We start from the raw sequence: 14,711 nt of genomic DNA, 5'->3' as shown, positions 1-14,711 counted from the left end.
TAGTAATAAAACCATAAATAGTTAAATAGTAATATGTAAGTTATGCCAGTAAATTATAAAGTAAGTCCAGGACCAGCCTATTGGCTCAGGGTGTCTGACCTTCCAAGGGAGGAGTTGTAAAGTTTGATGGCCACAAGCAGGAATGACTTCCTATGACGCTTTGTATTGCATCTCGGTGGAATGAGTCTCTGGCTGAATGTACTCCTGTACCCACCCAGTACATTATGTAGTGGATGGGAGACATTGTCCAAGATAGCATGCAACTTGGACAGCATCCTCTTTTCAGACACCACCGTGAGAGAGTCCAGTTCCATCCCCACAACATCACGGGCCTTACGAATGAGTTTGTTGATTCTGTTGGTGTCTGCTACCCTCAGCCTGCTGCCCCAGCACACAACAGCAAACGTGATAGCACTGGCCACCACAAAGTCGTAGAACATCCTCAGCATTGTCCGGCAGATGTTAAAGGACCTCAGTCTCCTCAGGAAATAGAGACGGCTCTAACCCTTCTTGTAGACAGCCTCAGGGTTCTTTGACCAGTCCAGTTTATTGTCAATTCGTATCCCCAGATATTTGTAATCCTCCACCATGTCCACACTGACTCCCTGGATGGAAACAGGGTTCGCCGGTACCTTAGCTCTCCTCAGGTCTATCACCAGCTCCTTAGTCTTTTTCATATTAAGCTGCAGATAATTCTGCTCACACCATGTTGTCACGCAGTTAATTTGTTAGTTAGTTTTGCTGTGTATTCGTCTCATGATGCAGTTTCGTTTTAAAGTGGAGTTTTACTTTCTATTTTAAGGTAAAAATGTTGTGCCGGTAGTTCACCAATCGCTGCCAGTTCTTGTTTGTTGCACCTTTGTTTTACCTTTACAGTCTCATGAAGACCTTACCAAAGTACGGGAACCCAAAGGATTGAGTAAAGTTGGTGTCGTTTGGCGGTATTATAAAGGATCGTCCTTATTGAATATTTGTTCGGGAATAGTGGCCTGCATCTGAGATAACCCCTGCAAGATCAGGAAGGTTTGTGCAGTGTTCACCCTCCAGGAAAAAGGTCAGTTCCTTTAAGCCATTTTATTTCCTTTGTTGTGAATCTTTTGGACAAGGCATCCCTTGGCTGGGATCAGCAGTAATGTCGCGACTTCGAAGAAATCAGTTTTCAGGGAAGTCTCTCCTTACTGACTGTATAAATCACTTGGACTTTTGAATTTACCTCTTTAAGAACCGTTCCAGAGTTCGGCTGTTTGTTAAATTGCCATATAGCAGTTAACTTACAGTTAAGTTAGTCATTTGTTTACTTTTCACTATTGTTGAGCAGAGTTTAATAAGTGTTTATGTTTGTTTATAAAACCTGACTCAATTCTATATTTCATTGTTGTCGACCAAGTAACACTATCAATTGCAAAAAGACAGAATGTATTGTGATATCCAAAAAGAAGGAGAATCCTATCTGCAGGCTGAGAATAAATGGGGAAGACATAAAATAAGTACAGATCTTTTGCTACTTGGAAGCTGGGTGACATCAGATGGCAGGTGCGACGTGGACATCAAAAGAAGAATAGAGATAGCAAAAGACACCTTTACGAGAATGAAGAGTATACTGACCAATACTAAATTAGGCATGACAACCCACTTCATAGTACTGAAATGTTACATTTATCCAGTTATGTTATATGGCTCAGAATGTTGGACAATATCTAGTAACATGAGGAAACAAACTGAAGCAGCAGAGATATGGTTTTTGAGGAGGATGCAAAGAATATCATGGACTAAATGAATATCTAACAAGGATGTCATGAACAGAGCAAACACAAAAAGAGAAATAATGTCTGAGATCATGAAAAGGCAACGTAACTTCATTGGACATGTGATTAGGAAAGAGGAGTTAGAAGGCACGGTAATTATGGGAAAGATTAAAGGGAAGAAAGCAAGAGGAAGACAAAGACAAATGATGATGGAGACAGCAGCCAGAGAACTGGAAATGAATACCAATGAATTGATCCACTTGACCCGAAACAGGAGTGTGTGGGCCATGGCAGTCAAAGCTCAAACTAGGCACGGTACCTGATAATGATGATGATTGAATCAGCTACTGTTACCTTTGATCTTAAGGCTACAAAAATGTGATGTACTTTTGGGTTTGTGATCCTCTACCAAGCGTGTCTCCAGAATGATGCCTGCTAGTTGTGCTGAATAAAGACTTCTTTGAATCAAGACACCAGCTTCAGTGTCTCTCCGGTGACTTTAATCACAGTCACAACAAATATCAGCATGTATTTACAATGTAAACAGCATTATAAAAAGTTCTTGTTTTAGTAGCCCTACAGCACTTACCGCAGCAGCTTTTGGAAAAGGCAGTTTGCAGGATGGACAGTGTCCACAATGATTTATTCTTCCCTTTTCTTTGTCCTGGATACATTCATGTCTTGCAGTGATGGTAGACTGCAGCCAATGACCTCATTGGCTGACCTGACAGTTCACTGTAGTTTTTATGGACTGTGAGAGGATGCTGCACTAAACCAGACAGTAATGGCTGATGTCATATTGCTGTTGATGATGGCAGTGTAGAACTGCACCAGTAGGTTGTGAGGAAGGTGGAATTTACCAACTCCACATGAAGCCTTTTTGTTTGAGCTGGAGACATGGTCTTCCCACATGAGGTCCTGTGAAATAACAATGCCCAGGAAGCTGAAGGTTGAAATGATGCTAACTCTAGATTTGTTGATGATGAGTGGATGGTGAGGAGATACATTTCTCCTGGTCAATATGCAAGACCATAGTTTTGAGGGCATTCAGCTCCAAGTTATTTATTTATTTGTTTATTTAGAGGTACAGTGCAGAACGTACAAAGGAAATGGGAGAGTGGAGAGGACATACCCCAGTGGCACACCAGTGCTGCCCAAGCCGGATGTGGAAATGTTCTTGCCTGGCCTCACGTGCTGCTTCCTGTCAGGAGGGAGCTTGTGATCCACCTGGTACATTAATTTTGGAGAATTTCTCTTGTCTAAAGTCAGGGATAATGGCATGGAAGGCTGAACTGCAACCTACAAATCATGATATATGTACCGGGGAAGTTGTAGTGCTGTAATATGAAATGCAGACCGATGTTAATTGTATTGTCTACTAATCTGTTGGACTCTGTAGGTGAACTGCAGTGGATGTAGAAAACATCAAGTTATTGATTTGAGAACTGACATGACCAGCCAGTTTTTTTCATAGATTCTATTGCATTTCTTTATTTTCCTGTGAATTCCTAGTAAATGGTGACATATACGTTCTTTGATAATAAATTTACTTTGAACTTCGACTTTGATAAGCCACATTCCACTGCACTTAGTAATCCCCTGATCTACCAGCCATTCCCTGTTGCACAGTACCTTCCCATGCTTATGTCCAATCATGTGTTTCCTTCACATGACCAGGGACCAAAACAATCATTACAGATAAAGCAGTGATCGATTTGCAGTGCCAGAGATCCTGACCTCTGGCGCTGTCTGTGTGGAGTTTGCAGGTTCTATGAATGTTCTCCCTGGGGTGATCTGGCTTCCTCTCACATCCCAAAATTGTGTGGGTTAGTGAGTTAATTAGGCACTATAAATGATCCCTATTGTATGGCTGAATGGTCGAATCTGGGGCAGTTGATGGAAATGTGGGGAGAACATTAAATAAATAAGGTTGATAGAAGTCAGAGAAAATTTACAAGGATGTTGCCAGATCGGAGAACCTGAGTTATAAAGAAAGATTAAATAGGTTAAGACTTTATTCCTTGGAGCGTAGAAGATTCAGCAGAGTTTTAACAGACATATACAACATTATGAGGGGTTTAGAGAAGGTAAATGCAAGCAGGCTTTTTCCACTGAGGTTGAGTGGGACTACAGCCAGAGGTCATGGGTTATGGGTGAAAGGTGAAATGTATAAGGGGAATATGGGGGAAACTCGTTCACTCAGAAGATGCTGTGAGCACAAGTGGTGCATGTCAGCTTGATTTCAAAATTTAAGAGGAGTTTGGATAGGTACTTGGAGGCTATGGTCCCATTGCAGATCAATGGGAGTAGACAGATAAATAGTTCAGTATGGACTAGATGGGTTGAAGGGAGTGTTCCTGTGCAAGTCTAGTCTACTCTATTTGGTTTTCATAATATGGTCTTCTCTAAAAACACAGATTAGGGGATACTAAACAATTGGCTGGAAGGAACTCGGCAGGTTGAGCAGCATTGAAGATAAGATTAGCTTTATTTGTCACATGTACATGTTGTAGTGTCTTGATTTACCTGCTCATTGAAACCACACCCCTCATGGGAGGCGGTGCAGTGACTAGCCCATGTAAGGAGCATTGAGGACCCTCCCACTAGCTTCCGTTTAGCTGATGATGTCACGGCGTGGGTAGGGTATAAATATAGGATGCGGTAATCATGCGGTCTCGTTTCCTCTCAGGTTGCTGCAAACCAGTGGGAGTATGCTGTAGTTCAGACTGCCAAGCACACACCTTGGCACTGTGTGTCTTGTTTTGTCCTGCCAGTTTGATTTCAGCTTGAATGCTTTGTGCCACAGTCTAATAATTTAGGGGGGGGGGGGGGTTTAGATAGGTACTTGTTTGACTTGAATGCTTGGTTGAGTGTTTCATTGTTTGTTTTTTAAATAAATAATTAACATGCTTACTGGTAATCAGTGTCCTCTGTCCCACTAACAGAATCTGCCAGTCTGCTTCCCCGTCACAGTACATCACGGCATCATTGGCATCAATAGCCAACACAATCCAACCAAGCGTTGGGGGCAACGCTCAAGTGTTGTCATGCTTCCAGTGCCAACATAGTATGCCCACAATTTACTAACACTAACCGTACATCTTTGGAACATGGGAGAAAACTGGAGTGGCTGGAGGACAGCCACAGCGTCACAGGGAAAACGTACAAACACCTTACCGTCAGCAGCAGGAATCAAACTGTTCCTGTCAGCCCTGTATAACTTTGCACTAATTGTTATGCTACTGTGTCACCTCAGTCAACATTTCGGGAGGATCCAACAGATTCTGCTCCACCCATTGAGTTCTTCCAGCAGAATGCTTGTTGCGGCAGATTTCAGCATCTGTCTTTGCAGATTAGGTGATCAGTTTCCGGAAAACGTACGCTCAGTCCGCAGGTGTGACTCTAATCTTCCTGTTGCTGCCATTATAATTCTGTATCTCACTTCTATTCCCCTGATGAAGCCTCTTGGCCCCGAAATGACAACTGTTTATTCCCCTCCATAGATGCTGCCTGACGTGCTGAGTTCCTCTAGCATTTTGTGTGTGTCTGTATGTTACTCCACTCCCACCTGTCCATCTGTGGCTTCCACCACTGTCACAGTGAGGCCCAACGAAAGAAGAGGAACATTTTGTCTTCTTTCAAGGCAATTCCAACCTTCTGGAATTTTCCATTTCAGTTTCACTGTTCCTCATGTCATGTCGATGTCCCTTTCTCATTCCATTTCTATAAAGTCAAAATTTCAGTAAATTTATTATCTAAGCAAGTATATGTTACCATACACTACAACAGAGATTCATTATCTTCCAGGCAATTACAAGAAAATAAGAAATACAAAAGAAATGTTGAAAAACCATACGTGACAAAAACTGACAAACAACCACTGAGGAAAAGAAGACAAACTGTGGAAATAAAGAATAAATTATTCTGAGAACATGAGTTGTAGAGTCCTTGAAAGTAAATGTGTAGATTGTGGAATCAGTTTAGTGTTGAGGTGAGCGAAGTTATTTACGCAGGTTCAGAAGCTTGATGTTTGTGTATTTACAGGAAATAATTGTTATTAAACCTGGTGGTGTGAGTCCCAATGCTCCTTCACCTCCTGCCTGTTGGTAGCAGTGAGAAGAGAGCGTGGCCTGGATGAAAGTGATCATTGATGATGGATTTAAACGCAAACAACAGGAATTCTGCAGATGCTGGAAATTCAAGCAACACACATAAAAGTTGCTGGTGAACGCAGCAGGCCAGGCAGCATCTCTAGGAAAAGGTACAGTCGACGTTTCGGGCCGAGACAACTTTGTCTGGACTAGTCAGGACCAGTCCTGACGAAGGGTCTTGGCCTGAAACGTCGACTGTACCTCTTCCTAGAATGCTGCCTGGCCTGCTGCGTTCACCAGCAACTTTTATGTGTGTTGATTGATGATGGATGCTGCTTTCTTGTGGCAGTGCTCCGAGTAAATGTGCTCAGTGGTGATGTAGGCCAATGATAAGCACTCTTGCTGATCTATCTTAACCTGTCTCTATACTCCTTCTTCAGTTCATGGTCATTAATCAGTAATTTGTAAATTATTGTGATATGTATGAATGTTCAGTGAAAAGCTTTGTTTTGCATTCCATCCAAACACATCATTTCATCACATTGAGGTAGTACAAGGGAATTCAGAACACAGTGTTAAATTCACAGTCAGTGCAATGCAGACAAGGCAATATGGTACAAGGCTGTGAGAAGGTATATTCTGAGGTACAGGAACCTCAAGACCCATACCACCAAGTTCAAGAATAGTTACTACCCTTCAACCATCAGACTCCTGAACCAGCAGGATAACTTCACTCACCCCAACACCACACCTATTCCACAACCTATGCACTCACTTTTAAGGACTCTGTAACTCATGTTCCTGATATTTATTGCTTATGTCTTTATTATCATTATTATTTTCCTTATTGTATTTGCAAAGTTTGTTGCCTTTTGCACACTGGTTGTTTGTCCGTCTCTGTCGTGTGCGATTTTTCATTGATTCGATTGTTTCATTTTACTTACGGAGAATGCCTGCAAAAAATAATCTCTGAGTAGTATACAATAGGTGACATACATGTACTTCGATAATAAATCAACATTGAACTTTGATCTTATCGTACTAGAAAACCATTCAATAGTCTGATAACAGCGGGATAGAAGCTATCCTTGAGCCTGGTGGTACATGCTTTCAAGTTTTTGTACCTTCTGCCCGATATGAGGGGGGAGAAAATGGAATGTCGGCATTGTGTGGGATCTTTGATTATGTCAATTGCTTTACTGAGGCAGAAAAAATGTAATTTAGAACCCACGATGTACTAAGCTGTGCCCACATCCCTCACAATTTCTAGCAGTCTCAGGCAGAGCAATTGTCTTTCCAAGCAGTGAGGATCCGAGTTGATCAGGCTTCCTAAAATGCATCAATAAGAATTGCCCAGGCTTTCCAAGGATATAGAACAGTACAGCACTGGACAGCCCACTTGGCTCATGATATTGTGCCAAACTTGATGTCAAGTTATATGAAATGTTCTCCTCTTACGTATTGTCCATTGCCTTCATCTTCATGTGTCTATCTAAAAGTCTTTTAAACCCAACCTGATCCCACAGTTACCCCTGGTAAACGCATTCTACTCACTACTTACCACACTCCCTATCAATAACTTGCAGTGCCACTTTTAGTGAACTATGGACCTGGATTCCAAGATCCCTCCCTCTGTATCTCAATGCTACTAAAAGGCCTACTACTAACTGCATACTAACTCCTTTCATTTGGCCTCCTCTTCTCTAGCCTCTGTGAGGAAGTTGCAGAGATGGAAACCTTTTGTGTCCATGGTTTCTACATAATTGGACCAGGACAAGTTGTTGGAGCTGTTCACTCCTAGGAACAGGCCCTTCAGGCCACCAGCTCCATTTGGGCCATTGCAATTATCTCACTTACCTGCATTTATGGTCATAGAACACTATAGCACTGAAACAGGCCCTTTGGCCCTTCTGCTCTGTGCTAAGCTATTATTCTGCTGAGTCCCACCTACCCACTGGGACCGTAGCCTTCCAACCCTCCCAGGGGTATGATTCCCTCCCCTCCCTTCTCTCCCCCTCCATACCCCTCCCATCCATGTCCTTTTCCAACTTTCTCTTAAACGTTGAAATCATACCTGCTAGATACTCCCGCATCACTGTCACTTTATGCACAAACAGTCGATGTATATAAACTAATCTTGTGTACAAACAGTTATGTATACATTGTATCTTATAGGACTGTTTTTATCTTTATACTTATTGTAATTTTTATTATGTTCTTTATGTTTATTGTGTCTATGTTGCATCAGATTGGGAGTAACAATCGTTTTGTTCTCCTTCTCACTCTTGTACTGAAGAATGACAATTAACTATCTTAAATCTTGAATCGTGGATCCACCACCCCCACTGGCAGCTCATTCCACACTCTGAGTGAAGTAGTTTACCCTCAGGTACTCCATAAATTTTTCACCTTTCACTTTTAACCTTTGACTCAACCAACAGTGTGCCGTCACTCTGATCTTCCCCATCACCTTCTAAACCTTGTGATTTCAAGTGCTCAACTAAGTACTTCTTAACTACTGCCTCCACCACCCACGCGCCCCACCTCAGGCAGTACATTTCTGACAACAGCTACCCTTTCTGGCTGAAAAAAGATGGGGGAAACTGGGAGAGCTTTCTGTTTTAAAACAAAAAAGCCTTGAGAATGTTCACACTGCGGAGTGAATTTTCCACACCAGCTGTTATGGAGCAGTTACTGCACAGGGACAGATGAAGCTGCAGAGGGTTGTAAACCCAGCCAATTCCATCATAGGCACTAGTCCCCCCCCGCCCCACCGGCCCCATAAAAGGACATCTTCAAAAGACAATGCCTCAAAAAGGTAGCACCGATCATTAAGAACCCCCACCACCCAGATCATGCCCTCATCTCATTACTACCATCGGGGGGAAGGTACAGATCCTGACTCAACCTCTTAGAAACACCTTCTTCTTTTCTGCCATCAAATTTTTGAATGAACAATGAACCACAGTGCTGTTGCAGCAGAAGAACACATTTCATGGTATCTGTCAGTGATAATAAACCAGATTCTAATTCTGAATCAAAGGAGGCCAGAACCGAGAGTGCAGCTATGACCAAGGTGACACATACACAAGTGTTGCCATTTCCAGGTCATTAACACACCAAATGGTGGTGGGACGATTGGGTTTTATGAGGCACTCTCCCACAGAGCAAGGCTTGTAATAATACTGTGGAGCTGGGCGAGGAACAGGCATCCTCCACTGGTTCACCCAGCAAGCTCCATCCTCCGACAAGGCAAATCCCAGCACAGCTAAATGACACGTGTCACTCAGAAAGGACCTCCCTCGGTCTTTGAAGAGCAGTTTCTTTGATTTACAAGAACAACTTGAGTGGGGGGGGGGGCGGGTGCATGGGTATCCATGTTTTCTGGCTGATGTGTGATTTATCCACCAAAGAGGTTTTTCTTTTCGCCACCAGTTCACTGCTCATCCCCTCTCTATTAAAGGGACATTGTAACCAGGAATGTGAGGACTGGGATAGCCTCCCACAATGGTCCTTTAATAGTCGGGACAATTGAGGATCTACACATTTTTTTCACCCTCTATGTCAAACTCCCTGTTACTGTACAGCCTCACAGGGATAAAGACCAGGGTCTGCTCTTTGTCAAAGGGCACCATGAAATCCACTGCACAGACAGCAATGGCAGGAATGCCCATTCAACGGAGAACAAAGAGATCCTTCTGGGGCGGGGGTTGGGAGAGAATGGAGTTAAAAGCCACAATCAGCGATCAAAGGGAGAAAGCTGAACCAGGCACTTTTTGGCTAAGTTTGTGTGTGAGTTTATCAAGAGCAGCAAACAAAGATAAAGAGCGGAAGGTTCCAGTTGTATTGGACCTCGGTTAAGGGCAGGAGTTTGGACCGTGAACCCTTTTTCCAGATTTGTTTGGTGGGAGGACTGAAAGACTCAGCTTTACGAGGCCAAGAGACCTGAAGTCAGGAGGTCGAGTCGAGGCCCATTGGCTGGAGCCAACTCTGCAGGTCTGCTGGCATAGTTAAAGGCCTAAAGTCTATGTTTCTGATTCCAAATCCGAGTCCACTATTGGCTGGGGGCCGAAGAAGCCAGCCAGCCTTGGGGTTAGAGGACTGTGTATGTGTGTTGGTAGGAGGGGGGAAAGGGGCTTGTTTTGCTACTGTTGTTTTTGTTCTTGTGTATTTAGTATTTCAGTTACATTGTTTAATATATTGTTTGATTAAGCACTCATTATTGTTTACATAATTCATTATGGGTTATATGTAAAAGTATGTGAATGGCATACGTCAGTACGCCATCACATCATATGTGAGCACCTCACTAAAGTAAAAACTAAGCATACACACTCTCCCTGGCTCCAGTGTTTTTGTTTCAATTAGTTTTATGTTTTGGAGTTGCAGCTTTCAAGATTCTTTCTTTCTGCGTGTAAAAGTACGAATGGCGGGCGCAGGCAAGTTCTACACACACATAATGTCTTTATTTTGTTCACCACAATTGAAATGCTTAATTGGGTCCAGTTTTACGCTAAGTGTAACGCCCTTATGAGCTCTCCTAGGCTTTTGTGGTACCTTAGGACACATCTTGCTAATGGATGCAGAAATAAATCGAGATAAAGCACTCTCACTGCTTGGGGTGCGCGCTGCCTCTATAACAGCTCGCTGCAAAACAAATGCTGAACGCTACTTTTGCTTTTCGCCTTTATTCATAAAAGTGAAAATCCTCTTCGGATTTCTTTCAGTTAGCGAAAACAGGTCTTTCGTAAAAGCGAAGTGGCGTAAAGCGAACTTTTGAAAAGCGGGGGATACCTGTAATAGCAAAAATATTAATAATAAGTACTTTATTGATCCCTAATGGGAAATACTTTCATTAAAGCAGCCACATTTACAAACACACTTAGCAGTGTGCTTACTTACTAGCAGTGTGATTCTCCTTTGTCTATCCTGCTTGGTATTTCTTCAAAGAATTCCAACAGATTTATCAAGCAAGATTTTCCCTTGAGGAAACCATACTGACTATGGCCTGTTTTATCGTGTGCCTCCAAATACCCTGAAACCACATTCTTAACAAACAACTCCAACACCTTCCCAACCACTGGCCTATAATTTCCTTTCTTCTGCCACTCTCCCCTCTTGAAGAGCGGAGTGAGATTTGCAATTTTCCAGTCCTCCAGAACCATTCCAGAATCTAGTGATTCTTGAAAGTTCATTACAAATGCCTCCACAATCTCTTCAGCCACCTCTTTCAGAACTCTGGTGTGTCCAGGTGACTTTACCAGCTTCAGATCTTTCAGTTTCCCAAGAACCTTGCCCCTAGTAATGGTAACTTCACACACTTCATGACCCCTGACCCCTGGAACCATACTGCTAGTGTTTTCAACAGTGAAGACTGATACAAAATACTTATTCAGCTTGTCCCCCATTACTACCTCTCCAGCATCGTTTTCCAGTGGTCCAATATCCACTCTCGCTTCTCTTTTTCTGTATCAAAACATATTTTGGTATCCACTTTAATATTATTGGTGAGCTTACTTGTGTACCGTATTCCATCTTCACTTTCTTAATGACTTTTTAGTTCCCTTCTGTTGGTATTTAAAAGCTTCCCAAATCCTCTAACTTCCCACTAATTTTTTCTCTATTATATGCCCTCTCTTTGTCTTTTATTCTGGTTTTGACTCATCTTGTTAACCACGGTTGTGTCATCTTGCTTTTAGAATACTTCTTTCCGTTTGGGATGTATATATCCTGTGCCTTCCAAATTGCTTACTGAAATTCCAGTCATTGCTGCTCTGCCATCATCCCTGCCAGTGTTCTTTTCCAATCAATTCTGGCCAACTCCGATCTCATGCTTCAGTAATTCCCTTTACTACACTGTAAGGATGTAACAAAACACATTGATGAAGGTAGAGCAGTGGATGTAATGTATACGGATTTTAGTAAAGCATTTGATAAGGTTCCCCATGCAAGGCTCCTGCAAAAAGTAAGGAGGCATAGGATCCAAGGAAACCTTAATAGACAATAGACAATAGGTGCAGGAGTAGACCATTCAGCCCTTCGAGCCAGCACCACCATTCACTGTGATCATCGCTGATCATCCACAATCATACCCATTTCCTGCCTTCTCCCCATATCCCTTGACTCCGCTATCTTTAAGAGCTCCATCTAACTCTTTTTTGAAAGAATCCAGAGAATTGACCTCCACTGCCTTCTGAGGCAGAGCATTCCACAGAACCACAACCCTCTGTGTGAAAAAGTTTTTCCTCAATTCTGTTCTAAATGGTCTACCCCTTATTCTTAAACTGTGGCCTCTGGTTCTAGACTCCCCCAACATTGGGAACATGTTTCCTGCCTCTAGCATGTCCAATCCCTTAATAATCTTATATGTTCAATCAGATCCCCTCTCATCCTTCTAAATTCCAGTGTATACAAGCCCAGTCGCTCCAATCTTTCAACATATGACAGTCCCACCGTCCCGGGAATTAACCTTGTGAACCTGCGATGCACTCCCTCAATAGCTAGAACGTCCTTCCTCAAATTTGGAGACCAAAACTGTACACAATACAGGTGTGGTCTCACCAGGGCCCTGTACAATTGCAGAAGGACCTCTTTGCTCCTATACTCAAATCCCCTTGTTATGAAGGCCAACATGCCATTAGCTTTCTTCACTGCCTGCTGTACCTGCATGCTTACTTTCAGTGACTGATGAACAAGGACACCCAGATCTCATTGTACTTCCCCTTTTCCTAACGACACCATTCAGATAGTAAACTGCCTTCCTGTTCTTGCCACCAAAGTGGATAACCTCACATTTATCTATATTAAACTGCCTCTGCCATGCATCTGCCCACTCACCCAACCTGTCCAAGTCACCCTGCATTCTCATAACATCCTCCTCACATTTCACACTTCCACCCAGCTTTGTGTCATCTGCAAATTTGCTAATGTTACTTTTAATCCCTTCATCTAAATCATTAATGTATATTGTAAATAGCTGCTGTCCCAGCACAGAACCTTGCGGTACCCCACTAGTCACTACCTGCCATTCTGAAAAGGACCCATTTATCCCTACTCTTTGTTTCCTGTCTGCCAACCAATTTTCTATCCATGTCAGTACCCTACCCCCAATACCATTTGCTCTAATTTTTCCCATTAACTTCCTATGTGGGACCTTATCAAAGGCTTTCTGAAAGTCCAGGTACACTATATCCACTACCTTTCCCACGTCCATTTTCATAGTGACATTCTCAAAAAATTCCAGAAGATTAGTCAAGCGTGATTTCCCCTTCATAAATCCATGCTGACTCAGACCTATCCTGCAACTGCTATCCAAATATGCCGCTATTTCAGCTTTTATAATTGATTCCAGCATCTTCCCCACCACTGCTGTCAGACTAACTGGTCTATAATTCCCTGTTTTCTCTCTCCCTCCTTTCTTAAAAAGTGGGATAACATTAGCTACCCTGCAATCTGCAGGAACTGATCCTGAATCTATAGAACATTGGAAAATGATTAACAATGCGTCCACGATTTCTAGAGCCACCTCCTTAAGTACCTTGGGATGCAGACCATCAGGCCCTGGGGACTTAACAGCCTTCAGTCCCATCAGTTTACCCAGCACCTTTTTCTGCCTGATGCAAATTTCCTTCAGTTCCTCTGTTACCCTAGGTTCTCTGGCCACTATTATATCCGGGAGATTGTTTGTGTCTTCCCTAGTGAAGACAGATCCAAATTACCTTGCTTTGTGGATCCAGAATTGTCTTGCCCACAGAAGGCAAATAGTGGTTGTAGATGGTTCGTATTCTGCATGGAGGTCAGTGACCAGTGGTGTTCTGCAGGGATCTATTCTGGGACCTCTCTTTTTAGTGATTTTTATAAGTGTGCTTGATGAAGAAATAGAAGGGTGGGTTAGTAAGTTTGCTGATGACACAAAGGTTGGGGGTGTTGTGGATAGCCTGGAGGGTTGTCAGAGGCTACAGCGGGACATCAATAGGATGCAGAACTGGGCTCAGAAGTGGCAGGTGGACTTCAACCCAGATACAGTAAGTGTGAAGTGGTTCATTTTGGTAGGTCAAATTTGAAGACAGAATATAATATAAATGACAAGTCTCCTACATCACAACTCTTAAACAAAGTAAATCTCTTGGCAGTGTGGATGATCTGAGAGATCTTTGGGTCTGTGTTGATAAGACACTCCAGGCTACTGTGCAGATTCACAGTGTTGTTCAGAAGGTGTATGGTGTGTTGGCATTCATCAACCACGGGATTGAGTTCAAGAGCCGTGAGGTAATGTTACAACAGCTTGGTCAGAACCCCATTTGGAGTACAGTGTTCAGTTCTGGTCACCTCACTGCAGGAAGGATGTGTGTAACCCAGGTTAATTAAACCCAAAATTGTAATGTTAGAAAGTTGCAGTCTGCGGATGGATGAAAATGAGATTTACCAATTTAAAGAAAAAGAATTTGAAAAAAAATGTTATGTGAGCGAGGGGCTGACTGAACATGGGACAGACAAGGAGAAAAACGCAGCAACAATTAGAAGCTGAAGACATGAACTGTTAAGAATGGAATTAGTAGCAAGCATCTTTACCCTACTAATTTGAAACCCTCAGGGTGAAACAATAGCGATAAAAGATCTATTGAAGCTACGGCTATAACACACAGCAGCTATAACGAGACAATATCGGCAGAAACAAGTGTCCAAAATCCCTACCATGTTGTCGGGAATTTGGTCTGCAAAATCATACCAGGGCATTTGGTCAAGTTTTGTACAAGTCTGTGAATTGACCTACTGTGGATGATCAACTATTTCATGCAACGAACCAAGATGGACACCACCCAAATGAAAAACCAGAGTGGCAACGAATGTGTAATGACGCAGAGGATTTAATATG

The sequence above is a fragment of the Mobula hypostoma genome, chromosome 14 (genome assembly GCF_963921235.1).
Source record: "Mobula hypostoma chromosome 14, sMobHyp1.1, whole genome shotgun sequence".
Taxonomy (NCBI): Eukaryota; Metazoa; Chordata; class Chondrichthyes; order Myliobatiformes; family Myliobatidae; genus Mobula; species Mobula hypostoma.
The sequence above is the reverse complement of the archived record's forward strand: the minus strand, read 5'-3'. Positions refer to the sequence as shown.